Source organism: Hyperoodon ampullatus (assembly GCF_949752795.1).
Source record: "Hyperoodon ampullatus genome assembly, chromosome: 8".
NCBI classification, from domain to species: Eukaryota; Metazoa; Chordata; class Mammalia; order Artiodactyla; family Ziphiidae; genus Hyperoodon; species Hyperoodon ampullatus.
The window spans coordinates 71252077-71279689 of NC_136921.1; the positions used below are offsets into that span (position 1 = coordinate 71252077).

The 27613-nt window shown below is 41.3% G+C and overlaps 1 pseudogene across 1 annotated transcript; it reads left to right on the top strand.

Annotated features, from left to right (window-relative positions):
* Nucleotides 1-24610: 24610 nt before the first annotated feature.
* On the top strand, nt 24611-25364 carry LOC307056924 (lysocardiolipin acyltransferase 1-like; annotated as a pseudogene). Its single transcript has one exon. The product of its transcript is annotated as a lysocardiolipin acyltransferase 1-like (transcript).
* The last annotated feature ends 2249 nt before the right edge of the window (nt 25365-27613 follow it).

A 27613-nucleotide genomic window follows, 5' to 3' on the forward strand; every position in this document is an offset into this window, starting at 1 on the left:
ATCTTTGCTCCAGTGTGCAGCAGTAAGGAAAACCTCATCATCTCCAGTCTCTGCCAACTGCTTTAAATCTCAGCACCTAGATACTTGTTAGTCATTCTTCCCTGAGGTCAAGAGATCTTTTTTCTTCAGGACCAGCTGAGGAGGCACCACAGTGGCTTTCGGACAAGGGCTCGTGTGTGGCCACATCTGCAGGAAAAGAGTGCTCCTATCTGGGTCCCAATATCTAAGGAGGGGCTGTGCCAATTCTTATCCAGGACATTTGTTTCTTAAATAGCAGCACAGAGCCATCCTATTCTGATGCTCTCACATGGTTTACTCTCTACTTTCTCAGGGCTAGAATATTTTGTGAGTAAAAACTCAGAGAAATACAGGGCACCTGAGTTCTTGACAATGCAATCACAGAATTACAGGAGGGGAGAAACAAGATGGAGAAGTAGAAGTACCTGAGCTCACCTCCTCTCCCAAAAACACCAAAAGCACAACTAAATGCTGAACCAATGAAAAAAACATTGAAACCTACCAAAAAAGATATTCTACATTCAAAGACAAAGAAGAAGCCACAATGAGATGGTAGGAGGGGCACAAATGTGATAAAAATCAAATCCCATACCCACCGGAGGGGGAACCCATGAAGTGAAAAATAGCTATATCACAGAGGTTCTCCCACAGAAGTGAGAGGTCTAAGGCCCAAGTCAGGCCCCCTAGCCTGGGGGTCTGGCATCGGGAGGAGGGCAGGAGGAGCCCCCAGAGCATCTGGCTTTGAAGGCCTGCGGGGTTTGATCACAGGAACTCCACAGGACTGGGGGAAACAAACTCCACCCTTGGAGAGCACACGCAAGGTCTTGTGCGTACTGTGACCCAGGGGAAAAGCAGTGACTTCAAAAGGAGCCTAAGGGCTTCCCTGGTGGCGCAGTGGTTAAGAATCCACCTGCCAATGCAAGGGACACGGGTTCGAGCTCTGGTCCAGGCAGATCCCCCATGCAGTGGAGCAAGTAAGCCTGTACACAACTACTGAGCCTGCACTCTAGAGCCCGGGAGCCACAACTACTGAGCCCATGTGCCACAACTACTGAAGCCTGCACGCATAGAGCCTGTGCTCTGCAACAAGAGACACCACTGCAACGAGAAGCCCACACACCACAACGAAGAGTAGCCCCCACTCACCGCAACTAGAGAAAGCCCGAGCACAGCAACAAAGACCCAACACAGCCAAAAATATATAAATAAATTTATTTAAAAAAAAAAAAAAAAAAAAAAAAGGAGCCTAAGCCAGAACTACCTGCTGGTCTTGGAGGGTCTCGTGGCGAGGCGGGGGGCAGATGTGGCTCACTGTGGGGATGGAGACACTGATGGCAGTGGTTCTGGGGACTGCTCATTGGCATGAGTGCTCCTGGAGGCCACCATTTTCTCACCAATACCTGGCCCCACCAAAAAGCCTGTAGGCTCCAGTGCTGAGATACTGCAGGCCAAACAACCAACAGGGCAGGAACACAGCCCCACCTACCAGCAGACAGGCTGCCTAAATTCTTCCTGAGCCCACAGCTTCCCACTAAATCCACCCCTTGACATGGTCCTGCCAACCAGAGAGACAAGACCCAGCTCCACCAACCAATAGGCAAGCACCAGTCCCTCCTACCAGGAAGCCTGCACAAGCCTCTTAGACCAGCATCGCCCACCAGGGGACAGACACCAGAAGCAACAGGAAATACAATCTTGCAGCCTGTGGAACTGAGACTGCAAACAGAGAGACAAACAAAATGAGATGGCAAAGGAATATGTACCAGACGAATAGAAAAGATAAAACCCCAGAAGAACAACTAACTGAAGTGGAGATCGGCAATCTACACAAAAAAGAATTCAGAATAACAAAAGTAAAGATGATCCAAGATCTCAGAAAAAGAATGCAGGCACAAATGAGAAGATACAAGAAATCTTTAATTAAGACCTAAATAATCTAAAGAACAAACAAACAGATACGAACAATACAATAACTAAAATGAAAAATACACTAGAAGGAATGAGAAGAATAAATGAGGCAGAAAAATGGATAAGTGAGCTGAAAGACAGAATGGTGGAAATCACTGCCATGAAGCAGAATAAAGAAAAAAGAATGAAAAGAAATGAGGACAGTCAAAGAGATATCTGTGACAACATTAAACATACTAACATTCGTATTACATGGGGTCCCAGAAAAAGAAGACAGATAGAAAGGAACTGAGAAAATATTTGGAGAGAGTAACTGTAAAATTCCCAAACATGGGAAAGGCAACACTCACCCAAGTCAAGGAAGGGCAGAGAGTCCCAGGCAGGATAAACCCAAGGAGGAACATGCCAAGACATATAGTAATCAAACTGACAAAAATTAAAGACAAAGAAACAATATTAAAAACAACAAGGGAAAAGCAACAAATAATGTACAACGGATCGCCCATAAAGTTATCAGCTGCTTTCTCAGCAAAACTTCTGTGGGCCAGAAGGGAGTGGCAAGAAATATTTAGTGATGAAAGGGAAGAGCCCACAATAAAGAATACTCTACCCAGCAAGGTTATCATTCAGATTTGATGGAGAAATCAAAAGCTTTACAGACAAGCAAAGTTAAGAGATTCCAGTACCACATAAGCAGCTTTGCAACAAATGCTAAAGGAACTTCTCTAAGCAAAATAGAAAATACCACTACTAGGAAAAAAGAAAATTATGAATGGAAAACCTCACGGGTAAAGGCAAACATAAAGTAAAGGTAGGAAATCAACTGAACACAAAATCACATCAAAACCAGCAACTGTGAGAGGACAAGAGCACAAATGAAGGATATTGGAAATGAATTTGAAGTTAAAAAACCAGCAACTTAAAGCAATCTTGTTTTTATATAGACTGCTATATCAAATCCTCATGGTAACCACAAACCAAAAATCTACAAGAGACACACACACAAAAAGAAAGGGAGGGACTTCCCTAGTGGCACAGTGGTTAAGAATCTGCCTGCCAATGCAGGTGACACAGGTTCAAGTCCTGGTCCAGGAAAATCCCACATGCCGCAGAGCAATTAAGCCCATGTGCCACAACTACTGAGCCTGCTCTCTAGAGCCCATGAGCCACAACTACTGAGCCCTTGTGCTGCAACTACTGAAGACTGCATGCCTAAAGTCCATGGTCCACAACAAGAGAAGCCACCACAATGAGAAGCACATGCACCGCGACGAAGAGTAGCCCCTGCTCGCCGCAACTAGAGAAAGCCCGTGTGCAGCAACAAAGACCCAATGAAGCCAAAAATAAATTTTAAAAAGTTTTTTAAAAAGTAAAAAAATAAAAAAGAAAGGGAATCCAAACACAACACTAAAATTAGTCATCAAATCACAAGAATGAAACAGGAAGTCAAGAAAAAAGACCTACAAAAACAAATCCAAAAGAATTAAGAAAATCGCAGTAGGGACATAGATATCGATAATTACCTTAAATGTAAATGGATTAAATGTTCCAACCAAAGGACATACACTCGCTGAATAAATACAAAAACAAGACCCATATATATGCAGTCTACACGAGACCCACTTCAGATGTAGGGACACGTACAGACTGAAAGTGAGAGGATGGAAAAAGGTATTCCATGCAAATGGAAATCAAAAGAAAGCTGAAGTAGCAACACTCATACCAGACAAAATAGACTTTAAAATAAAGACTCTTACAAGAGACAAAGAAGGACACTACATAAGCATCAAGGGATCAATCCAATAAGAAAATATAACAATTGTAAATATATATGAACCCAACATAGAAGTACCCCAGTACATAAGGCAAATGCTAACAGCCATAAAGGGAGAAACCAGTAACACAATAATAGTGGGGGACTTTAACATCCCACTTTTATCAATGGACAGATCATCCAGACAGAAAATCAATAAAGAAACACAAGCCTAAAATGATACATTAGACCAGAAGGACTTAATTGATATCTACAGAGCATTCCATCCAAAAGCAGCAGAATACACATACTTCTCAAGTGCACATGGAACATTCTCCAGGATTCAGCACATGCCGGGCCACAAAGTAAGTCACAGTAAATTTAAGAAAACTGAAATCCTATCAAGCATCTTTTCTGACCACAATGCTATGAGATTAGAAATCAACTATAAGAAAAAAACTAAAAAACACAAACATCTGAAGACTAAACAATATGCTACTAAACAACTAAGGGATCACTGAAGAAATCAAAAAATGCCTAGAGACAAATGAAAATGAAAGTGCAATGGTCCAAAACCTATGAGATGCAGCAAAAGAAGTTCTCAGAGGGAAGTTTACACCAATACAACCTTACCTCAGGAAACAAACAAACAAAAAATCCCAAATAAACAACCTATCCTTACACCTAAAGCAACTAAAGAAAGAAGAAGAACAACAAAAACCTAAACTTACTAGAAGGAAAGAAATCATAAAGATCAGAACAGAAATAATTGAAACAGATGAAGAAAAGAATAGAAAAGATTAATGAAACTAAAAGCTGGTTCTTTGAAAAGATAAACATATTAATAAACTTTTAGCTAGACTCATCAAGAAAAAAAGGGAGAGTGCTCAAATCAATAAAATTAGAAATGAAAAAGGAGAAGTTACAATGGATACAACAGAACTACAAAGGATCATAAGAGACTACTAAAACCAACTATATTCCAATAAAATGAACAACCAGAAGAAATGGGCGAATTCTTAGAAAGGTACACTCTCCCAAGACTGAACCAGGAAGAAATAGAAAATATGAACAGAACAATCACAAGTAATGAAATTGAAACTGTGATAAAAAACTCCCAACAGACAAAAGTCCAGGATCAGATGGCTTCACAGGCAAATTCTATCAAACATTTAGAGAAGAGTTAACACCTATCCTTCTGAAACTGTTCCAAAAAATTGCAGAGGAAGGAGCACTCCCAAACTCATCCATGAGGCCTCCATCACCCTGATACCAAAACCCAACAAAAATACCAAAACCTGACAAAGATACCAAAAAAAAAAGAAAATTACAGGCCAATATCACTGATGAACATAGATGAAAAAATCCTCACCAAAATACTAGCAAACTGAATCCAACATCACAATGAAAGGATCATACAACATGATCCAGTGGGATTTATCCCAAGGATACAAGGATTTTTCAATAACCGCAAATCAAACAGTGTGATACACCACATCAATAAATTGAAGATAAAAACCATATGATCATCTCAATAGATGCAGCAAAAGCTTTTTACAAAATTCAACACCCATTTATGATAAAAACTCTCCAGAAAGTGGGCATAAAGGGGACATACCTCAACATAATTAAGGCCATATATGACAAACTTACAACTAAAATCACACTCGTTAAAAGCTGAAAGCATGTCCTCTAAGATAAGGAGCAAGACAAGGATGCCCACTCATGCCACTTTTATTCAACATAGTTTTGGAAGTCCTAACCTTGGTAATTACAGAAATAAAAGTAATTAAAGGAATCCAAACTGGAAAAGTAGAAGTAAAACTGTCACTGTTTGCAGATGACATGATACTATACATAGAAAATCCTAAAGATGCTACCAGAAAACTACTAGAGCTCATCTGAGAATTCAATAAATTTGTGGGATACAAAATTAATACACAGAAATCTGTTGCACTCTATACACTAACAACAAACGTCAGAAAGAGAAATTAAGGAAACAATCACATTTACCATCACATCAAAAAGATAAAATACCTAGGAATAAACCTCCCTAAGGAGGTAAAAGACCCCGTACTCCAAAAACTATAAGATATTGATGAAAGAAATCAAAGATGACACAAACAAATGGAAAGACATAACATATTCTTCGGCTGGAAGAACCAATATGTCAAAATGACTATGTTACCCAAAGCAGTCTACAGATTCAATGCAATCCCTATCAAATTACCAATGGCATTATTCACAGAACTACAACAAATTTTTTTTTAGTTTTTATGGAAATACAAAAGACTCCAAAGAGCCAAAGCAATCTTGAGAAAGAAAAACGGAGCTGGAGGAATTGGGCGACTATACTAAGACTACTTCTTCAGACTACACTACAAAGGTACAGTCATCAAAACAGTATGGTACTGGCACAAAAACAGAAATATAGATCCATGGAACAAGATAGAAAATCCAGAGATAAACCCAAGCGCCTATAGTCACCTAATCTATGACAAAGGATACAAGAATATATAATGGAGAAAAGACAGTCTCTTCAATAAGTGGTGCTGGGAAAACTGGACAGCTACTTGTAAAAGAATGAAATTAGAACACTCTCTAACACCATATACAAAAAATAAACTCAAAATGAATTAAAGGCCTAAATGTAATGCCAGACACTATAAAACTCTTAGAAGGAAACATAGGCAGAACACTCTTTGACATAAATCGCAGCAAGATCTTTTTTGATCCACCTCGAGTAATGAAAATAAAAACAAAAGTAAACAATTGGGACCCAATTAAACTTTGAAGCTTTTGCACAGCAAGGAATCCATAAACAAAAGAAAAAGAAAACCCTCAGAATGGGAGAAAATATTTGCAAACAAAGCCACCAACAAGGGATTTATCTCCAAAATATACAAACAGCTCATACAACTCAAAAACAAAAAAACAAACAACCCCACTGAAAAATGGGCAGAAGACCTAACTAGACATTTCTCCATACAGATGGCCAAGAGGCACATGAAAAGATGCTCAATGTCACTAATTACTTGAGAAATGCAAATCAGAACTATGAGATATCACCTCACACCAGTCAGAATAGACATCACCAAGAAATCTACAAACAATAAATGATGGAGAGGGTGTGGTGAAAAGGGAACCCTCCTACACTGCTGGTGGGAATGTAAATTGGTACAGCCACCATGGAGAACAGTATGGAGGTTCCCTAAAAATCTAAAAATAGAGCTACCATATGATCCAGTAATCCTACTCCTGGGCATACATCCAGAGAAAACTGTAATTCCAAAAGATACGTGGGGGCTTCCCTGGCGGTCCAGTGGTTAAGAATCTGTCCTTCCAATGCAGGGGGTGTGGATTTGATCCCAGGTCAGTGAACTAAGATCCCACATGCCACATGGTGTGGCCAAAAAATATATATTTTTTTAATTTAAAAAAAAAAAAAGAAAGATACATGCAGCCCAATTTCATTGCAGCACTATTTACAATAGCCAAAACATGGAAGCAACCTAAATGTCCATCAACAGAGGAATGGCTAAAGAAGACGTGGCATATATATACAATGGAATATTACTCAGTCATAAAAAAAGAATGAAATAATGCCATTTGCAGCAACATGGATGGACCTACAGATGATCATACTAAGTGAAGTAAGTCAGACAGAGAAAGACATATATGGTATCACTTATATGCGCAGTCTAAAAAACTGATTCAAATGAACTTATTTACAAAACAGAAACAGACTCACACTCACAGACTTAGAAAACAAATATATGGTTACCAAAGGGGAAAGGCAGTGGCAAGGGATAAATTAGGAGTTTGGGATTAACATATATACGCTACTGTATTTAAAATAGATAACTGACAAGGACCTACTGTATAGCACAGGGAACTCTGCTCAATATTCTGTAATAACCTAAATGGGAAAAGAATTTGAAAAAGAATCGATATATGTACATGTATCACTGAATCACTTTGCTGTACACCTGAAACTAACAGAACATTGTAAATCAACTATAATATAAAATAAAAATTTTTTAAAAAGAACAAAAAAAGTCTCAGCACCTAAATGATTGAGACACTTAAAAGTTCTCTGTTTCTTACAGCCCTTTTGGATTGATCCATTGTTATTTTAATCTTTATAAAATAAACAACTCTTAAGGGTGGTGGAATTATTTGCTATGATTTGATGGATACTGGAAGGGCCTTAATACCAAAAAAAAAAAAAAATTCTAACACAGCCTGGGTCATACATAATATTTTCACATTTAGCAACAATACATGGCAGGCATTGCAAGTGTTTGTTGAATGAACGGATGAATCCCTTTTGGTCCAAAAGTTCAGAAGAAACCTATCAAAATGAGATTAGAGCTAATTGAAATCAAGGCCCTTTTTAAGTGGAACAGCTTAGGCCTTTGAAGGGACAGAGAAAGGAGAGTGGAGCACCTGGAGGTCATTCACAGGCCATTAAATCCAGAGGAGAAGGTCTCAAAGACCAACTCTCCAATTAACTGCTTTGTATAGCACCTTGGATAGAAAGTCATAAAATCATAAATTTATGTGTGTAGACCTTATATATTGAAACTATCAGGTAACAACACTGATATTGCTATTATATAAATGGGAATTGTGTCAATTATGAATTATTGCTCTGGCACAATACTAACAATGAGTTATCAGAAATGAAGATTTAGGGACACCCCTGGTGGTACAGTGGTTAAGAATCTGCCTGCGAATGTAGGGGACACGGGTTCGAGCCCTGGTCTGGGAAGATTCCACATGCCGCAGAGCAACTAAGCCCATGCGCCACAACTACTGAGCCTGCGCTCTAGAGCCCGCAAGCCACAGCTACTGAAGCCCATGCGCCTAAAGCCCATGCTCCACAACAAGAGAAGCCACCGCAATGAGAAGCCTGCACACTGCAACGAAGAGTAGCCCCTGCCTACTGTAACTAGAGAAAGCCCGTGCGCAGCAACAAAGACCCAATTCAGCCAAAAATAAAATAGATAAATCTATTTTTAAAAAAAGAAATGAAGATTTAATAACCTTCAGAAAAAATTGTCAGTAAGCCTCTGTTATTTTAGGCATTGCAAAAGATCAAAGAAATATAGGGAGAGGGCTCCCACACTTTATGATGCACATTATTTAATGCTTATAACAATAAATGGGTATTATTTTCTATTATGTTACAGATGGGCAAATGAAGCTCAGATAGGTTAAATATTTTGTTTACTGTCACATAAATAGAAAGAAACTAAACTAGAAAATTTACCAGAAGCCCATTTCCTTTTTATTATTCTACTCTGAAAACCCACGGTAGAAAAAAAAAAAAATGCATAGTAAGCACCAACACTCTTGTAGAAATCAGAGGACAGAAAAATTATATTAGCAGTGTGCCTGGCTCATAATAGCTCACCTAATAAGTAAGGAGTTTGTTAGTGAATGAGTAACACATTTAACACATTGATCTTTAAAATATTTTTATTGGTTTGTATCACTGAGCTAGTACCATTAGAATATCCCCTCAGCCCTTACCACCCTTTTGCCTAAATTAGCTGCATGGTTGCTTCTAGTCTCTATTTTCATGTCAACTGAAAAGATATGGTGAACAGGGTCTTCTTTTTTCACTACAGAATCTGCAAGTCTAGCCACAGAGGAGTGACTTATTAAAGATTAAATTAGAAAAGTGTTTTCTCATCCTCTGTCCTTCAAACAATTTTGGGTTTGAATCTTCAGACTTAGAAACCAAGTTTTGCAAGTTCCAAAGTTACATGAGAACATGGAATGAAGTCTTTAAAAGACAAAAAAGGGAAGAGAATGCATCCTAATCTTCAGAACATTCTCATGGGTTTATTAATATTTCCCCCAACAAGCTGAAACTATGACTTCAAGTGCCCTTGAGGAAATTTGTTACAAAGCCAGGGATGTGGGTGTGGACTATGGTCTATTTTTATTCCTTCCTGAAAAGTCTCTTTGGTTTTCACAACAAAGAAGTGGTGGAAAGGATGGCATTACTAATTACTTTCTCCGTGGTTTATTTATGTCTTCATACCCAGAGGCTACTGGATTGAATTTCTAGGGAGAATGTGAAACATGTCAGAGTCCAAGAATGGTGTGAATACCCACCTGGAGATTCTAAGATAGTGAGCCTCCACAAAAAACCTATGGAGAGGGTATAGTGACTTGTTACCTGAATCACCTCACGATACCTGGAAGGTGAGGGCCTGGGAGAATGCTACCTGGGAAGTTTCCTGATGTAAACATTTGAGTTTATAAATAGAAAAGAGTACACTGAGAATTTACCTTCCAATTCAGCATGCTTTTTTTTTTTTTCTAATGCAGCTACAGATACAGAGTTATATAATTTGTGCTAGGTAAGGAGACAATTCAGAACCCAGGCTCAAGATAAAATAACGGCTCTAACACTTACTAAATATACCACCTTGAGAAGTTAGTCTCTTTTTAATCCTTAGCTTTTTTAATGTGTAAAATGGGGACAGTAATAATATCTACTTCATACAGTTGTCTGGATAGTTATATGAGATAATCTATATTTATTACTTAATAACAAGGTCAGGCACAGGAGTGCTCAAAAATTATTTTGTTGGTGATCATATTCTTACAGCACTCAAGTTGTTCTCACATTTATGATCTTAAGTTTCTTCAGATAGCTACAAAATAAGTAGTAGCCTCAAATTCCTGAAGAATAAGGTTTCATGAAACCCGCAAAGGAAACAAACACTTCATCAATTAATTAAAAAAACGATAAAAATTAGGAAGAACAGAGTAGAGAAGGAAGGTTTTCTTGCCTCCGTGCATTCAAGGTTGAGTTATTCTACACTTAAAAGGTATAGGAAGAGCAAAATAATAACCCCCTCCTGTTACTGTCAATGGGGATATTTAGTTGACTAGAATAAGTGACATTCTCAGGATCATAGAATGATTTAGTCGCAGATGGAAACCAAAAGCCTCGTGAGTGTTAAATCCCCATGGTCAAGGCTGGGTCTTTTCCAGGCTTTTCCGTTTTTACATCGTTCTTTCTACTGCTTGACAATTGTTCTTTCTACTACCTGACAATGGCACATTAAAAACACTAAGAAATTTTAAGACTAAGAATATTCAGGGAATTCTCTGGTGTTCCAGTGGCTAGGACTCTGTGCTTTCACTGCTGAGGGCCTGGGTTCAACCCCTGGTCGGGAAACTAAGATCCCACAAGCTGAGTAGTGCGGCCAAAAAAAAAATATATATATATATATATATATATATATATATATATATATTAAATTTTACTACATACTTATGAGGTAGTATCTGTCATCACACAGTGATGACAACACAAATGATAGATAACGGTAGTTACTGCTCTTCGGGAACCACGAGGAACATGAGCCAGACCAGGGCTCTATTCATGGAGCCCAAGCTTAGCCCATATACCTGATAGAACTTACCAGAGGGAATCAAGCATATTTAATGTAAAAATTTTGACTATAAGCTGTATTCTAAGATTGTGTCTGCCACTTTAACCACATTTTACTTCTTATCCTTGTAACAGTGATCGTTCATATTGTATGTGATTATAAAGATCAGATTGTGGCTGAGGCTGAACTGCATCTCTTTGCAGGGATATTTTTTTCAAACTGCAGAGGTTCTGGTGTGTTTCAATTAAAGTTGAGTTACTCTTACCTGGTTAACTTCTTTAATCCTTTGCTCTCTCCCATCCTGTCACTTCCCCAGGATGTTCTTGCCTGGGTGTCAGACAAAGCCAGGTAACTAGTTATAAGTGCAAGCTAGGGCTCTCTTGTCCTGCAGGGCACTTTTCTCTGTTAGTAATTCATGTTTGTTACTGAGCTTATTTCATTAATGCTCAACTACCTGCACTAAGCTATAGTTTCAGCTAAAGCAGAGACCGTGTTTCCTTTACTCAACAGTATCTCCCCAGTTCATTATAGTGCTGGGCACCAAATGACATCCAACAAATATTTGGTGACTGAATACCTGTTTTGAATTAGGTGGAGAAATGGTTCCCTGGACTGTCATAAAAAATTTACCCCCTGTTCATTTTTGGATAAAAGATTTATCTGAAAGTAGTATCAATAGTTCTAAATTTTAGTTTTCATGAAACTTCTGATCAATGACATTTTTAGGCTTTTATCCAAAAATAGATTTTTTTTAATTTTGGGTGGAAGGAGTCACTGAGTTTGTGTTTGTAGTGGATAAGCAGATAAATTCAAGTGTCAGGTTGGTGATTGGTTCTGAACTTTTAGAGAAGGGTGAAAACTTTCTGTCATACCTGAAGTCGCCACATGAGTTCTGTATGCAAGGCCAGCCCTAGACAGCCCGGTCCTTACCAAGATACTCTGCGGACAGCTCCACAGCAAACAGCTTGATGACTGGTCCAGGCATGGATATCTGAGAGGGAGTAGCAGCCAGCATAGGATCAACTGGCCTATGCCTTTCTTAAGAAAAATGAGCTCTTGAATGTTTTTGTTTTTGCTAGTTTATTTTGGTAATTCAATTACAGTTTTAACCCAGAAGTTTGCTGACTTATAACCCCTCACTCAGGACTTCGGGAACACAGCTAGGAGCTCCCCAGTTGTCTCTAGGCATTACAAAGGGGTGCCTCACCTGTACCGTCAAATTTTTTTGTTAGCTTCAGTACCACAGCAGTTTTTTCCCATCCTGCTTTGACTCCCTCTTGAGTCTTGTCTGACCCTGTTGGGAAAATTTTGCCATTTCCATGACATACATGGGAATGCCTATACCCAATGCCAAGAGATGCTCGCTCTCTCTTTCTACATACCAGTAGCTCAAGTGTGGAAACAGTGCTGAGTTCCATGTAGGAAGAGGAAGAAGGTTCTCTCCAACTTCTAGACGTGTCACTCATGCTATGCAGCCTAGGCTCCAGTTGCAGAAACTGTTTTTAATCATATAGACTGTTGGTGTTTTATCAACAGGATGCCACAAAGGCCTCCAATAAAACCAGACTGAACCTCCTAGATCCAAGATATCAGGGAAAGTAGGCTAAAGGTCACAACTTTCTTTGTCCTGATTTAACTCCGTGTTTGTTTCAAAATTACCTGGTGTTGGGCAGAGATGCTCTGCAGCTCTACGTTGAGAGATATACAGTGGTCAATGGCCCTAACTGGCTGACTTGACCACAGGAATGCACCTGTGCAGATGAAACCTAGAGGTGTCAGAAAGTCACCTTTGCTTCATTACCATGCTAAGATCTTTGCCCAAAGGAGGGATCTGCCCTCTGCTAGGCACAATATGTGCCTGAAGGACTGTGCAATGCACAGGCTATTCCTGGAAATCTCCACCCTTTCCCCCAGTTTCTGATCCTGCACGTGTCCCTTACCCCTTACAAGTCCCCCACTTTTCACCCTTCAGAGAGAAGGTGTCTTTAGAGCCTGAGCTCCCCTCCTCCATTCTCTGGCCATTGAATGAAAGTCTGTTTTGCTTGCACCAAACTCAGTTTCCTTACTGGCAGTGTGAACCTGAGCAGGAAAGAACTCCCTGACCAGGCAAGGGGGCTTTGGTTCAGCTAGGGCCCCAAGAGGAGGGCTTCATGTCTACTTTGGTAACAGACCTAACTTCCTACCTGAGAACTGAACTTTCACAAACCATCCAAGGAACTGTTCCTGCAGATCTGGCCTATAATTCCTATCCACAGATAACCAATTCTATGAAAATTATATGCTAGACACACTGCCCTAAACTGACACTGAAGGAGAGAGAACGATGCAGGTTCCCATCTCATCAGTTGTTTTCCTGCTCTCCATTCCTTCCTGCTACAAAGAGAGCAGGATTTGAATGTAGAAAACTGGGACTTAGCTTAGGGTGACTTAGCTAGTCTTAATGTCTTCTTACCTAGGCAGAAGTACTGATAAGAAGAATTTTCAGGGGCACCCTAAAAAATTAATATTATTTTTGCCACCCTCTCTTCTCCATCTCTTATCCCAACTTCTTCTCTGTGGAAATTAAGAGCTTCTTAGTGTTCAGTGTCTAAATATTGTCCCCGTTTCTTTCTGTCCATCCTAATAGTTTCATGTCATTTCTTACCCTTACAAAGCAAGAGGCTGGGAAAAGAATTACATACATTTCAAAGCAGCAGAGAAAAAATGTACAATCACAATTTTTCTAAACTAAATGCTTTAAGAAAAGGGAGGGCAGGGACCTATGATCATGAAGAAACTTGTTTAAGCTGAGGGGAATGTTAAGACTGCCTCGATCAGTTATAATTCAGAATTGTCACTGGAAATCTAAAACCAACCAACCAACCAACACCCAAACCAAAAAATCCCCAGACCCCAGCCGAGACCAATTAAATCTGTATCTTTAGTGACCTGGGCATCAATATATGCATTGTACTTTGGTAAAGAACGTACAGCGTGAAATCTACCTTCTTAACAAATTTTGAAGTGTAAATACAGTATTGTTAACTATATGCAAGTTACTGGACAGATTTCTACAATTTTTACATCTTGCATGGCTGAAACTCTAACCCACTAGAAAATATGCTTTATACATAAAATATTATTCAGTCTTAAAAGAGAAGGACATCCTGTCACCTGCTGCAACATGGATGAAGCTTGAGAACATTAGGTTAAGTGAAATAAGCCAGCCACAGAAAGATAAATACTGCATAATTCCACTTAAATGAAGTATCTAAAATGGGCATCAATATTTTTAAAAGCTTCTCAGGCAACTGTAATGTGGCTTGAGAATCACATGTATAGTGCTGTTCCCATAACACCCATACTCCAAAACCCCTTGACTGAGCTATGAGGATATTCCTCATCCTTCACTATTTTACCTTCCTTGCTCCATGATTTCTTTACTGGAAAGGATTATTTTAGATTTGGTGATGGTGCAGTCATTTCAGTCTTAGTGATGGTGTAAGTGTTAGGGAACCATTGACCAAAACCACCCACCCTGGCCAGGCATGATAAATGACTGCTTGCGGGAGTTATCTCACAACAGGAGGTCCCAGTAAGGAACACGGAACTAACAAGCTACCACCAGCCAGAAGAATTCAGGAGGGGCCAAAAGGAGGGAGAAGACGCCAGCCCATAGTATGTCCTGCGTACCTCCCAGAAACCTTCACACTGGAATCCATCTTGGCTGAGAGATGTGTGCACCACCAGGAAGGACCCTGAGTCAGACCAAATATGGGCACAAGCAAGATGACTGGCCAGAGACAACCCAGATATTAACCCCATTACCACAAAACCTGAGACTGCAAGCCACGTGGCAGAGCAGTTCTCCTGGGTTCCCTTGCCCCACTGCTCTCCGCCTGGGCACCCCTTCCCAATAGTCTTTTGTTGTCAGCACATGTGTCTCCTCAGACAATTCATTTCCCAGTGTTAGACGAGAGCCCAGTCTTGGGCCCTGGAAGGGGGTCCCCCTTCCAGTAACAACTGGTGACTCTGATGGAACCCCTTCTTTGCTACGACTGACATCCCAACCACTCAGGGTACTCAAGGACCAGCTCACCCGCTGACAGACTAGACCCAGCAGCCACAACCGGGACCCTTTTACCCCTGGTCTCCTCCAGACTCGAATGCCTGGCCAGAGTGCCCCAAATGGGTAAGGAACAAGAGACTTTGTTGACCTTTCTTCCCCTCCCTCTCCATTTCCTCTTTTCAACACCCACCTATCCTACCCTTCTTCCTTCTATCCTGGTCCTGGATGCAGGAGTCTGGTTGAAGGGCCTCAGTTATCTGAGGGCCAGAGCCTGATCACTTCCGGTGGGCAGAGAACTCGAATTATCTCATATCTAGTTTCTGACTGGCCCAAGTTCCCATCTTCCCTTCCTGGAAGCCCAGGGAAAAGTCCCGTAATGCCTGGGCATCTGCAGGTGGCAGGAGATGTCTGTAAGTCCACCCCTCTTGTCCCTCCTCCTTCCCCTCTTCCTTCAACCTGGCCCCCTTTCCTCCTTTTGAAATCTTTGAAGACCCAAGATATTTCCATTTACTCTGTTTGTCAGTACTCAGATCTGAAGTTCTAAGTCTTCATAAGAGATTTTCTGAGACACTACAATCTTTCCTCCCTGTCAATTGTGCTTTCTGGTCCTGGGGGTATAATTGGATGATAGAAGCCCTCCATCAGACACCCTGTTTCTATAAATTCAGTCATTTGGTTGTCCAACTGACCAAGTGCTTCCAAGTGGAAGTGGTTGACGGGGTTCCACACAGTCTCACCTGGTCTTGGATAAAAGTTAACACCTTAGACGTTATGTCTACAGGTTAACTTACCAATTGGGACCAGCCCTACAGTCCCTCTGACTGTGCTTACCACTGAGCATTTCCTTTGGCACATATTCAATCAGGCACTCTGGGACCAAGAAAGAACTTACAACCTCTCTAGAGGTTGCAGAAGGTGGCACTGGTCCTCTGGTGACAGGATACAAACTATACAGCTATCAAAATGGGAAACAAGCCTAGTTTCCCTTCGGACACATCACTGGGTTGTCTTTCAGTTTACCGAGAGGGATACCGGCTGGATGGACTAAAAAGGAAAAAAAACGTATCAGACGTTGCACCCAGGACTGGCCTACTTACTCCTTGGGGTAAGAGGAAAAATGGCCCCCCTTGGGGGTCACTAGGATTTAACACCATTTAACACGAGGGTAAGAACGATGAGGTTCCCTATGTCCAAGCCTTTATGGCCCTCTTCCAAGATCCCGAAAAAAGGAGAAAATGTAAGCTCAGAGACCCTGATAAATGCCCTTTCAAAGTCCTTTTGGCAAAGGTTGGGATGGAAGACACCCTCTACGTTCTCCTGATTCCCCCAAGGCAGACGGGGAGGGCAAGGGAAGGGAAATTCTGGCTGCGCTGCAGACCATAAGATCTGGGGAAAGTCTCCTAGCCTCAGCTCCGCCTCCTTATACCCCTTCCCCCATGAGATTACAATCAGGAAATAAGCTTTACCCTCCACATGAGGAAAGGTCCTCCTCAGGCAAAATTTGTCCATGAAGAGAAGTACCAGATGGGGAAGGGAGAACCATGCAGGTTCATGTTCCCTTTTCCATGCAAGACATCACCCAATGTAGGGAACAATGTAGGGAACAAAACGGAACAAAACATATTCTGAAAACCCCCAAAATTTAGTAATGAATTTGAGCGTCTTAGCCTTAACTTCTCTTTCACATGGAGGAATGTGATGGTCATTCTCACCTGGTATTGTAATGAAGAAAAAGCTAGAATCCTAGATCAGGCCAAGACAGTGGCTGATGAACTGCAGTGGATGGATGCCGACCTGGCCCCTGCAGAAGAGGCAATCCCTTCTGCAAAGCTGGATTGGGACCCCAACACAAATGCAGGGAGGGAATCCCTAAGACACCTCATTATTAGCCTACTGCAGGGAATGATCCAGGGGGTCCAGAAGGCCATTAATTATAATAAGATAAAAGAGGTTACCCAGAGAAACAGTAAAAATCTGGCCCTCTTTTTAAGAATCCTCGAGGAGGCCTTCAAAAGTTTTACCCAAATTGATCTACAAAGTGTTGAAGGTACAGCCCTGCTGGTCCATCCCTTCATAACCCAGGCAACCCTGGACATAAGGAGAAAATTACAAAAGCTAGAAAAAGGACCAGAGACCCTATCTCTGAACTAGTGGATCAGGTTAAAAAAAAAAAAAAAAAAAGGTGTTTCTAAATAGGGACCAAGAGGAGGAGGCCAAGAGGGAAGAAAGAGAAGCCTGAAAAGATAGGAGGATAGAGAAACAGACCTGATTCTTCGCCAATCTACAGGCTAAAGTCTTGACCTTGGTTCACCCTACCACTAGGTGAGGCCCATGAAGAGAGTGAGAAAAGGAAAAACACCTTAGGGGCCACTGTGGCTGAGACGAACCCAGTGTGCCTACTGCAAAGAGGACGGACATTAGAAAGGGGAGTATACACATCGCCCTAAGGGAAGGCATATGGAGACTCGTAAACCTGCCCTCTCTGTGTTAGTCCTGGGAGACCAGGACTGAAGATGCCCAGTGGCTCGACAAGCCCCCTCGAATAGTGAGATCCAAATCACACTTCTTAATCCTTGGGTGATTCTGCAAGTAGAAGGTAAGGATGTGAACTTCCTTTTGGATACAGGGGCCTTCTCTGTTTTTCCTTTCCAGCTAGAACCTTTAAACTCCCTGACTAAAACGGTGACAGGGGTACACGGAAAACCCCAAAACTCAAATTTTACTAAGCCCCTCCACTGTAAGGTGGGCAACTGGCAAGGGACCCTTCTTATATATCCCCAGTTGCCCTGCTCCCCTATTGGGGAGAGACCTCCTTTGCCACCTTCAGACCAGAGTGACTTGGGGAACGCTAGAAATCAATAACTTTCTTTGTCTGGTGTCTGAACACTTGCAGTCAGACACAGGAAAGAACTCCCTCCCTTTCTCGGATGAAATCAATCCCCAGGTGTGGGATGTCTCTAGACCGGGACTAGCTATAAATATTTCACTAGTAAAGATCCTCCTGAAGCCAAATGCTCCCTACACCTGGAAAAGACAATACCCCTTGAAACCAGAAGCTCTTGAGGGCCTTAGACTGCTAGTTAACAAATACTGGGATTTTGGAATCCTAATCACCTGTGAGTCTCCCTGCAACACCCCAATCCTGCCTGTTAAGAATCTGAATGGATCTTATCAATTCGTCTAGGATCTAAGAGTGGTCAACGAGCCTGTGGTTCCCATCCACCCCACAGTCCAGAAACCCATATACTCTTCTATCCCAAGTCCTGGGAACCTTTAAGTACTTTTCAGTGCGGGACCTTAAGGATGCTTTCTTTCGCATTCCCTCCATCCTCAGTCCCAAAAGCTCTTTGCCGTTTTGAGTGGCAAGATCCAGAAACAAGGTAAGCCACACAACTTTGCTGGGCGCAGCTACCACAGGATTTCAGAGACAGCCCCCATATATTCGGGACTTCCCTCGGGAGAGAACTAAGAGAATTAACCTTAACAAACAGTAACCTAATACAATATGCAGATGACTTGCTCATAGCAATCCCAGACTCTACTAGCTCTCAAATGGATACTATTAAAACCTTAAATTTTCTTTATGAAAGGGGATATCAAGTGTCCCCTAAGAAAGCTCAAATAAGCTTAATCCAAGTAAAATACCTTGGGTTCATAACTACAGAAGGGAAAAGTATGCCCGACCCTCAGAGGAAATCCCTTATCTTAAATACCTGCCGTCCCCAAACTAGAAAATAGCTTTTAGGGATAACTGGGGTTTGCGAGATCTGGATTCCCATTTATGGGAATCTGGCCCGACCCCTATATGAAAAACTAAAAGGGAAAGAAGGGCCACTTGACTGGGATAAGACCTGTAAGGTGGCCTTTAATACTCTGAAAGAGGCCGTCACTACAGCCCCAGCTTTAAGCCTCCTGAACCTAGAAAAGCCTTTTAGGTTGTATGTCTCTGAACCGGTGGGAACCGCTTTGGGAATGTTGGGACAAATGGTGGGGCCTGTATTACAGCCTGTGGCCTACCTCTTGAAACAACTAGATGAGGTGGCCAAAGGCTGGCCCGCTTGCCTCTGGGCAGTAGCAGCCACCGCTCTTATGGTTAAAGAGGCCTCTAAATGGGCCCTGGGTCAACCCACCACAGTGCACACGCCCCACCAGGTGCAAGCAGTCTTAGAGACTAAAGGGGATAGAGGAATGGTGGGAGGGTGGGGGAGGGATTACCCAATACCAGACCCTCCTCCTTGACACCCCAGAAATAAAACTAAGCAACTGTCAGACTTTAAATCCAGCCTCCTTAATACCAGATTCCCATACTTACCCCATAGACCACCAATGCATGCAAGTTATAGATGAATTATACTCTTCTCGTCCCAACCTGAGACACTAGTAACTGACCCAGAAGAAGAATGGCACAAGGATGTCAGCAGTTTCATGGAAAGAGAAGAGAAGAAAGTGGGATATGCCACAGTGAGCCTAGAAGAAACCAGAGAGAGGGGGTCTCCTCCCTCAGTCACCTCAGCCCAGAAGGCTGAACCTTTCACCCTGACAAGGTGAAAAGTTCACCACTGCTCTCCACCTGGCCACCCCTTCCCAATAAAGTCTTTTGCTTTGTCAGTATGTGTGTCTCATCTGACAATTCATTACGGAGTGTTAGACAAGAGCCCATTCTTGGGCCCTGGAAGGGGTTCCCCTTCCGGTAACATAAGCTCTGAGTGCTTAGATACGTGGATATGTTCTTGCAGATACTGCTGGTAACTAACTCTCCTTCTCCCTCCTTTGTGGCTTACATATTCTCAGTTGTGTTTGGTCAGTGACATGCGCAAGGAAAGCAGACCCCCACACCCACAGATTCAGGAAATGGGATATGATTGATCAAAGACAAGTAAGCTGAGTGCTACCCATCTGCTTAGGAGTAAACATGACCCAGTGCTGGCAAATACGATGTAAGAGAAATTGTCCTGGGTTGCTACTGGGCAGGACTTTTCTCCCTGATATAAAGAGTGAGAAATCTTGCCTTTCCTTCTTACTTTGGATGGACTGCATAGCAAGTGATGCTTAGAGCTGAAGCAGCCCTCTTGCAACCAGGAAGCAACAAGCTAAATGATGAAAAATCACTACTGAAGATGGCAGAGTAGAGAGTTAAAAAAGAGCCCAAGTTGTTAATGATACTATGTGACTGTACGTCGCTTAGAATCACCTACTTCCAGATTACTTTATGTGTATATAAGATTTTTTTCTCAGTAAGCCAATGTTAGTTAATTATTATTGTACTTGCAATTTCAAGTATTCTATCTGATGATATATCATAACATGATGAGCAAAAACAGACTTATGAAGAGGTTGCAGAAGTCATCAGTACAAGGAAGTGCTATTTTTACATCTTTGCACATAGCCATGATTCATCTCTCTTTCCACAGCACAGTAGAAACACTTAGCAGAGATTCCCTTGTCTTAAAATTATTGATGTGTGTGTCTCCCCTTCCCTACTAGACTGTGATCCCCTAGAAGGTAAAGGCTATGTTCTCTTTATCTTGGAATCCCCTCCAGCCCTAATTTAATGCTTTGCATGTGCTAGCTCAGTAAGTGTTGAACTGAGCGAATTGAAGTTTCAAGTCTGTAGCTGAGTGACTTATGAAGAATGGGATAATGTGTGAGTTGCATGAAGTTCTCATGGAGATAAAAACGTTGGGAAGATTAAACATGTCTTCAAAAAACACTTTATGAAATGAATGTCAAGAGATCTTTTTATAATAAGTTGGTCTTTGTACCATCACCATTTTCCCATAAACACTCGAATTATTAAGTTTAGGTAGAATAATCACACTAGAAAATCCTTGTAACTTTGCTTCAGTGATAATAAACATTTGGTATTCCTGATTAGTTCACTAAAATGGCTGTTTTATTTTATTTATTCTATTTGGATTGTGATTCTTTTTTCAATGCTGTCTACTACCTTAAAGGATCATGTGAAACTACTAGCTACCCTCCATCTCTCTCAACTCAGCAACAGAAACATCACATCAGTTTGGCTCACTTGCCCAGCAAGGACAGTCATGTGCACTGATAATGGAGTTAAAAATAACTCTCTCTGTTTCGAATTCAGGATGGGTAGGAGACCCATCAGCTGCCAAGGCCACAGCCTTTCAGAACTGTCAACTGCCACTCAAGCAACTTAACATAGCTGCGAGGCATTTCAATAGCAAATATGTTCCACACAGCCAGAATGATTCAAGAGTGTGCAAGAGAGAAGGAAATCCATTTAGGGTGGCATAAACTCAAAGGGTCTCCTTTGTTAAAGTTATGGGAACTCTCATTTAACATTATTATTTAATTGTACATAGAGCTCTAAGATGTCTTAGGAGGCTCTGTAGTCATGTAGCCCTTTGACTCTAGGCGGGTCAGTGTCTGCACCATCCACCACAGATTATTAGCTATTCAATTTCCAAAGGTTGCCAGACATGGGGATTTCACTGACATTCAACAGAACCTGACCTGGTGTTAATCAGCATTAGAGTAAAGCAGTTATTTCATTTGATCTGTTAATCACTGTGATATGAAATAAATGGTGTATCTATCTGAACTTGCCAAGGAGACATGAGGAGCCATTTTAGACCAGACTAAGAATAAAACTTTAAACTTCATCACTAGAAGAATTAACAAGTCTGTGCACAACAGATTCCTAGACTTTATTCTCTTTTGACCATCAGTCTCATTCTAAATCCTTCTCAAGAAGACTCATTCCGGGACTTCCCTGGTGGCTCAGTGGTTAAGAATCCGCCTGCCAATGCAGGGGACACACATTCGAGCCCTGGTCTGGGAAGATCCCACATGCCACAGAGCAACTAAGCCCGTGTGCCACAACTACTGAGCCTGTGCTCTACAGCCCGCGAGCCACAGCTACTGAGCCTGCGTGCTGCAACTACTGAAGCCCATGCACCTAGAGCCTGTGCTCTGCAACAAGAGAAGCCACCACAATAAGAAGCCTGCGCATAGCAATGAAGAGTAGCCCCCGCTCTCCACAACTAGAGAAGGCCCGCACGCAGCAACAAAGACCCAACACAGCCAAAAATAAATAAATTAATTAATTAAAAAAAAAAAAGAAGAAGACTCATTCCAACCCTAAGCCTGATGCCACCCATCCTTCCTACTCTTAGCAACTCTAGCAACATGAACCACAGTCATTTTTCAGGAGACTCTATTGTCTTATTTTGTATACAAATAGTTGTATGTGTGCTGAAGTATGGCTCCTTGCTTTTACTGCAAGGTAAAGTCTATAGTTCTCATGTCTCAGAAAACTTTTCACTTTCATGTGGTCTCTCAACCAGATAAGGATAAATCTGAAAAAATATGCAAGGTCTGTGCACACACTGCAATCTACAAAATATAGCTGGGAGAAATGTTAAAAGATCTTTAAAGATGGTCTTTTTTTTTTTTTTTTATTAGTCGAAAGCCTCAATACTGTTAAGATGTTAGTTCTCTCCGAGGGTATTCTCAGATTTAATGCAATCTCAATCTAAATCTAAGAAGGAATTTTTGTAGAAACTGACAAGTGGATTCTAATATTTTTAAGGAAATTCAAAGGACAAAACATCTTTAAAAATGAACAAAAAGTTCTGGAGCATTAACACTATCTGATTTTAAGACTTATTCTGAAATGACAGTAATTTTGGAGTGTGGTGTTGCTATCAGGACCAACAATACATCAATGAAACAGAGCAGGGAATCCAGAAATAAATCCAGATATATTTGGACAACTGATTTTTGACAAGGTGCAGAGATAATCCAGGGGAGAAGAATTTTTTTTTAATAGTGAGGCAACAAATGCAGCTCTAGATGAAGAAGATGAACACAAAGAAGAAAGAACTTCAATCCACAGTTCACATCTTTTACAAAAAATTATTCAAAAATTTAGTAAGTTTGAAAACTAAAGCAATGAAACTCCTAGAAGAAAACATAGGAGAAAAATCTTTGTGACCAGAGTTAGGCAAAGATTTCTTAGATGACACTAAGATGATACTTAGATGAACACATACAAGGGAACAGTTGTTTCTGCTGGAGTGGTCCTGTGCAAGAAAGGAAGGGAGCTGACTGCAGGATAAAGGGAGGAAAGGCTTCTAGCCAAAGGAGAAAGCAATGCAAAGTTAGGATGAGTGAGAGGGCATGAGTGCCCAGGGGTCAGACCAGAGTTTCGCACGTGTTGCTGAGAGAGAAGTCAGGAAAGGTTAGAGCAAGATTATGAATTCTCAGCTAAGAGACTGACTTTATTTGGTGGGCAGCGGTACATATAGAAGGATCTTAATCAGATGAGTGACATGATCAACTTTATGTTCTGGAGAGGGGACTTTGGTGGTGACAAGGTTAAAGACAGAATGTAAGGAAGAGACCAGTTAAGGGCAGTTTCCATGCTCCAGACCATGAGAGATGGCATGAGAGGTGGTGAGGGAGTGATCCAGGGCATTAACTAGAACAGAGCAAAGTTCACATCTGCCACACACATTTTGAAGGCAGAATGGAAGACTGACTGGTTGTGAGGAATAATGGGGTGGGGTGGGGGAGGGGAGCACCTACTAAGCAAGTAAAGAGAAAACTAAGGTGTTTTATTTGTTTGCTTTGATTTTTTGGTAACTATACTGTTGGAGATTGGAGATACCATTAATTAATTTAGGAACAAGGATAAAGCAGGGAATTCTTTGTTATTGAGTTTCGGGAGAACTGTAAAACCCCTGAGGTTGTTGGGTCAAATAAGGTATAACAGAACCAGGCTTTACAGAAACCTCTAGGCTTCTGATTTCTAAGACTACAGAATACTTAATTATATCACCAAAGTCAGCAGGGTCTAGTGTAAACGTGGTCCACTGTAGGAAAGGCACTCAAAGGGAAGAATCATCTAAGGCATCATTGAGAGAATGAAAGGCAAAATACAGACTGGAAGAAGAAATTTGCAATTCATCTGTCTGACCAAAGACTCACATCCAGGATAATCATGGAATCATGGAGAGGGGAAGCATTTTTGGAGAGAGATTTACTTTATACTCACTCTATTTCAGGGAAGCATTTTTGGAGAGGGATTTACTTTATAATCACTCTATTTCGGGGAAGCATTTTTGGAGAGGGATTTACTTTATACTCACTCTATTTTGGGGAAGCATCTTTGGAAGCATTTTCATGTTGGGTCCCTTTTCACCTTTGATGTTTGTAAACCCATCTTGGTGTCACTGGATCAACAACTGCCTTGTGGCAACCTGGCTCACACTACCTGTGGCACTGCTGGAGACCATGTTTGGTGAAAAAGTGATTATAACAGGTGATGCATTTGTTCCTGGAGAAAGAACTGTTATTATCATGAATCATCCAACAAGAATGGACTGAATATTTCTGTGGAATTGTCTGATGAGACATAACCACCTCAGATTAGAAAAAATTTGCCTCAAAGCCAGTCTCAAAAGTATTCCTGGATTTGGTTGGGCCATGCAGGCTGCTGCCTATATCTTCACTCACAGGAAATGGAAGGATGACTACAGTCATTTTGAAGACATGATTGATTATTTTTGTGATATGCATGAACCACTTCAACTCTCATATTCCCAGAAGGGACTGATCTCACAGAAAATTGCACGGCTCGAAGTAATGAATTTGCTAAAAAGAATGGACTTCAAAAATATGAAAATGTCTTACATCCAAGAACTACAGGCTTTACTTTTGTAGTAGACTAAGAGAAGGTAAGAACCTAGACGCTATCCATGACACCACGGTGGCATATCCTCATATCATTCCTCAGACAGAGAGGCAACTCCTCCTCAAGACCTTTCCCAAGGAAATCCACTTCCACGTCCACCGATACCCAGAGGACACCCTCCCCACGTCCAAGGAGGACCTCCAACTCTGGTACCACAAGTGGTGGGAGGAGAAAGAAGAGAGGCTGCACTCCTTCTACTGGGGGGAGAAGACTTTTTACTTTATGAGATAGACTGTAATTCCACCTTGCAAGTCTGAGCTCAGGATCCTTCTGGTCAAATTGCTCCCTATACTGTACTGGACCCTGTTCAGCCCTGCAGTGTGCCTGATCATCTGTTTGTACAGTCTTGTGCGGTGGTATTTTATAATCATCATTATCATTTTCGTGCCGCGGGAGAGAATATTTGGTGAACTGGAGATCACTAAACTTGCATGTTAACGTTTTTTAGACAAACAGCCACATTTAAATACAAAGAAAAATGAGTAAGATTGTAAGGGTCACAGTCTAAAAACCTAGGGGATATTCTTAAATGTTTACAAACGTCTAAGCCTTTGTAAAATGAGATTCATTTTTGCACGACTATGTCAAATATTTCTTACTACCATCATTTGTTAAAGATATTTTGCACTTAGTTTTGTGGAAAAATACTGCTACACACACAATTTTTTTTTTTAAATCTCTGAATGTAATTTCAACACTGTGTAGTAGGGAGCGACCCCTGTGAAATAACTTAGGCCAGAGTATTAGTAAACAATCATCAGTCTGTTAGCAGACAAGGTACACACAAGATTGTCTTCAAGGCCCAATCCTACTTCCTAACAAACTCCCCAGACTAGGGGCAGATTTGGGGCTCCTGGGCACTGGCCCAGATAAAGTGTTGGCACTTGCTGCGGAGGTGAGGGACCTTCCTCCCGGCTTCCTCTCGGCACTTTCCCCACACTCCTTTCTATGCCAATCAAACCCTTGCATTCTTCCTTAAGACCAGAAAACAGAAACCGTTTGTCCTTAAGCTGAACAAACATTTTGATAGGAAGCCCTTAATTATTCATAAAATCTTGGCATTTAGCCTTGTGCTGCCCTAGACGTCAGAAGACCACCAGTGCCCTCTACTCACCAGAAAATAAGACCTAGATGAGTCTCACAGAGCAACCACTGGCTCTCCACTCAGAAACCTTAGTTTGAATTTTTAATTCTAGGAATTCATACAGTTTAGTTCTTCCGCATCTGCATAACCTCGCATGTTTAGTGCTGGTTTCTTCACAGCTTATCGGCAGGTGTCGCTTTTCTGCACTAAAAACGGTGCTCATCAAGTTCATTTACCATTTTAAAGGAAAGCGTAGAAGAACGTTCTGGTACTGCCATCAGAAACTCTCTTTTGAAGTTGTCTTGGTTGACACAAAAAGGAAGGTTATTGTATTTTCTAAATGTCCATGGGTGTTTAATTTCTACCATTAAAACAATAACAACAATGCTTACACACAGGGCCCTATTGTTTAACCTAAATTATTCAACCGTTGTAGCTTTAGCCTAAATTATTCAACCGCTGTAGCTTTAACAAATTTTATTCTTTTTTTTTTTTTTGTGGTACGCAGGCCTCTCACTGTTGTGGCCTCTCCCATTGCGGAGCACAGGCTCCGGACGCGCAGGCTCAGCGGCCATGGCTCACGGGCCCAGCTACTCCGCGGCATGTGAGATCTTCCCAGGCCGGGGCACGAACCCGTGTCCCCCGCATCGGCAGGCGGACTCTCAACCACTGTGCCACCAGGGAAGCCTGACACAATTTTATTCTTAAAACCAAAATGGTCACGCAAAAGTGAATCCTTTTTTAATTATAGTGAGGGATCTCTCTCTTTTTTAGTCTCAGGTTTCCTCTTTCATTAGTAAAATTTAAACTCACTTTTGACCAATTGTTCACCTAAAAATTCCTATTTAGAGTCAATGGAAAATCCAACAAACCAATGGCACCAATCTCCTTCTGAGGCAAAGAAACGTGTGGTCATTGTTTCCACTCCACTGGAGCCCTACAACTACTTTTTTTGTCATTATGGGAAGGCTGGTCTGAGCAGCAGAAAATATGGGGCAGTTACAAGTCTTTAGCAAACAGCAGATTAAGCAAACCTGTCAGTTTATTTCTGCCTTGAACCAGACTAAAACGCTGTTTCTTGCTTTGTGTACCCTTTTGGTGAGAGTGCCTTCTCATTAATTACAACTCATTTTTGCTGGACAGTGATTTCCGTCCTTCAGTGGACACGGCTTCGCTGTGAGCTGGACTTACCGAGCAGACTTCCAGAAAGTCCTGGTTCCCGCAGCACTCTGTTGGCACACCACTTTTACTGGAAGAGTACTAACTGGCTCTACTGAAATGCACCAATCTATATTTAACTCCTCCCCCCAAAGCTGTTTTTAATCCTGCCAGGGGCTACTAATTAGTTATTATGCACATTTGCTCCAAACCCAGCTATTTAACTTCCCTGGGTTTTAAGGTGGTTATTTTTAAACATTTTTTTTCCTTAATAAAAGAGGTTTCTAATTTAGGTCTCTCTCAGACTTATTTTGGTTAGATTTGGAAACCAGAAATAGTTTAACAATCAGGATTGCATTTGTCCTGGGTCAGAGAGAAAAGCTGTGCGTTCTACCCCACAGGTGTTTGTAATGTAGCCCCTCCCCCCTCCCTCCAACTTCTCATGGCTTTTTCATTCAAGGTTTGACTTCACTGGCATGTCCTCTTTAACCCT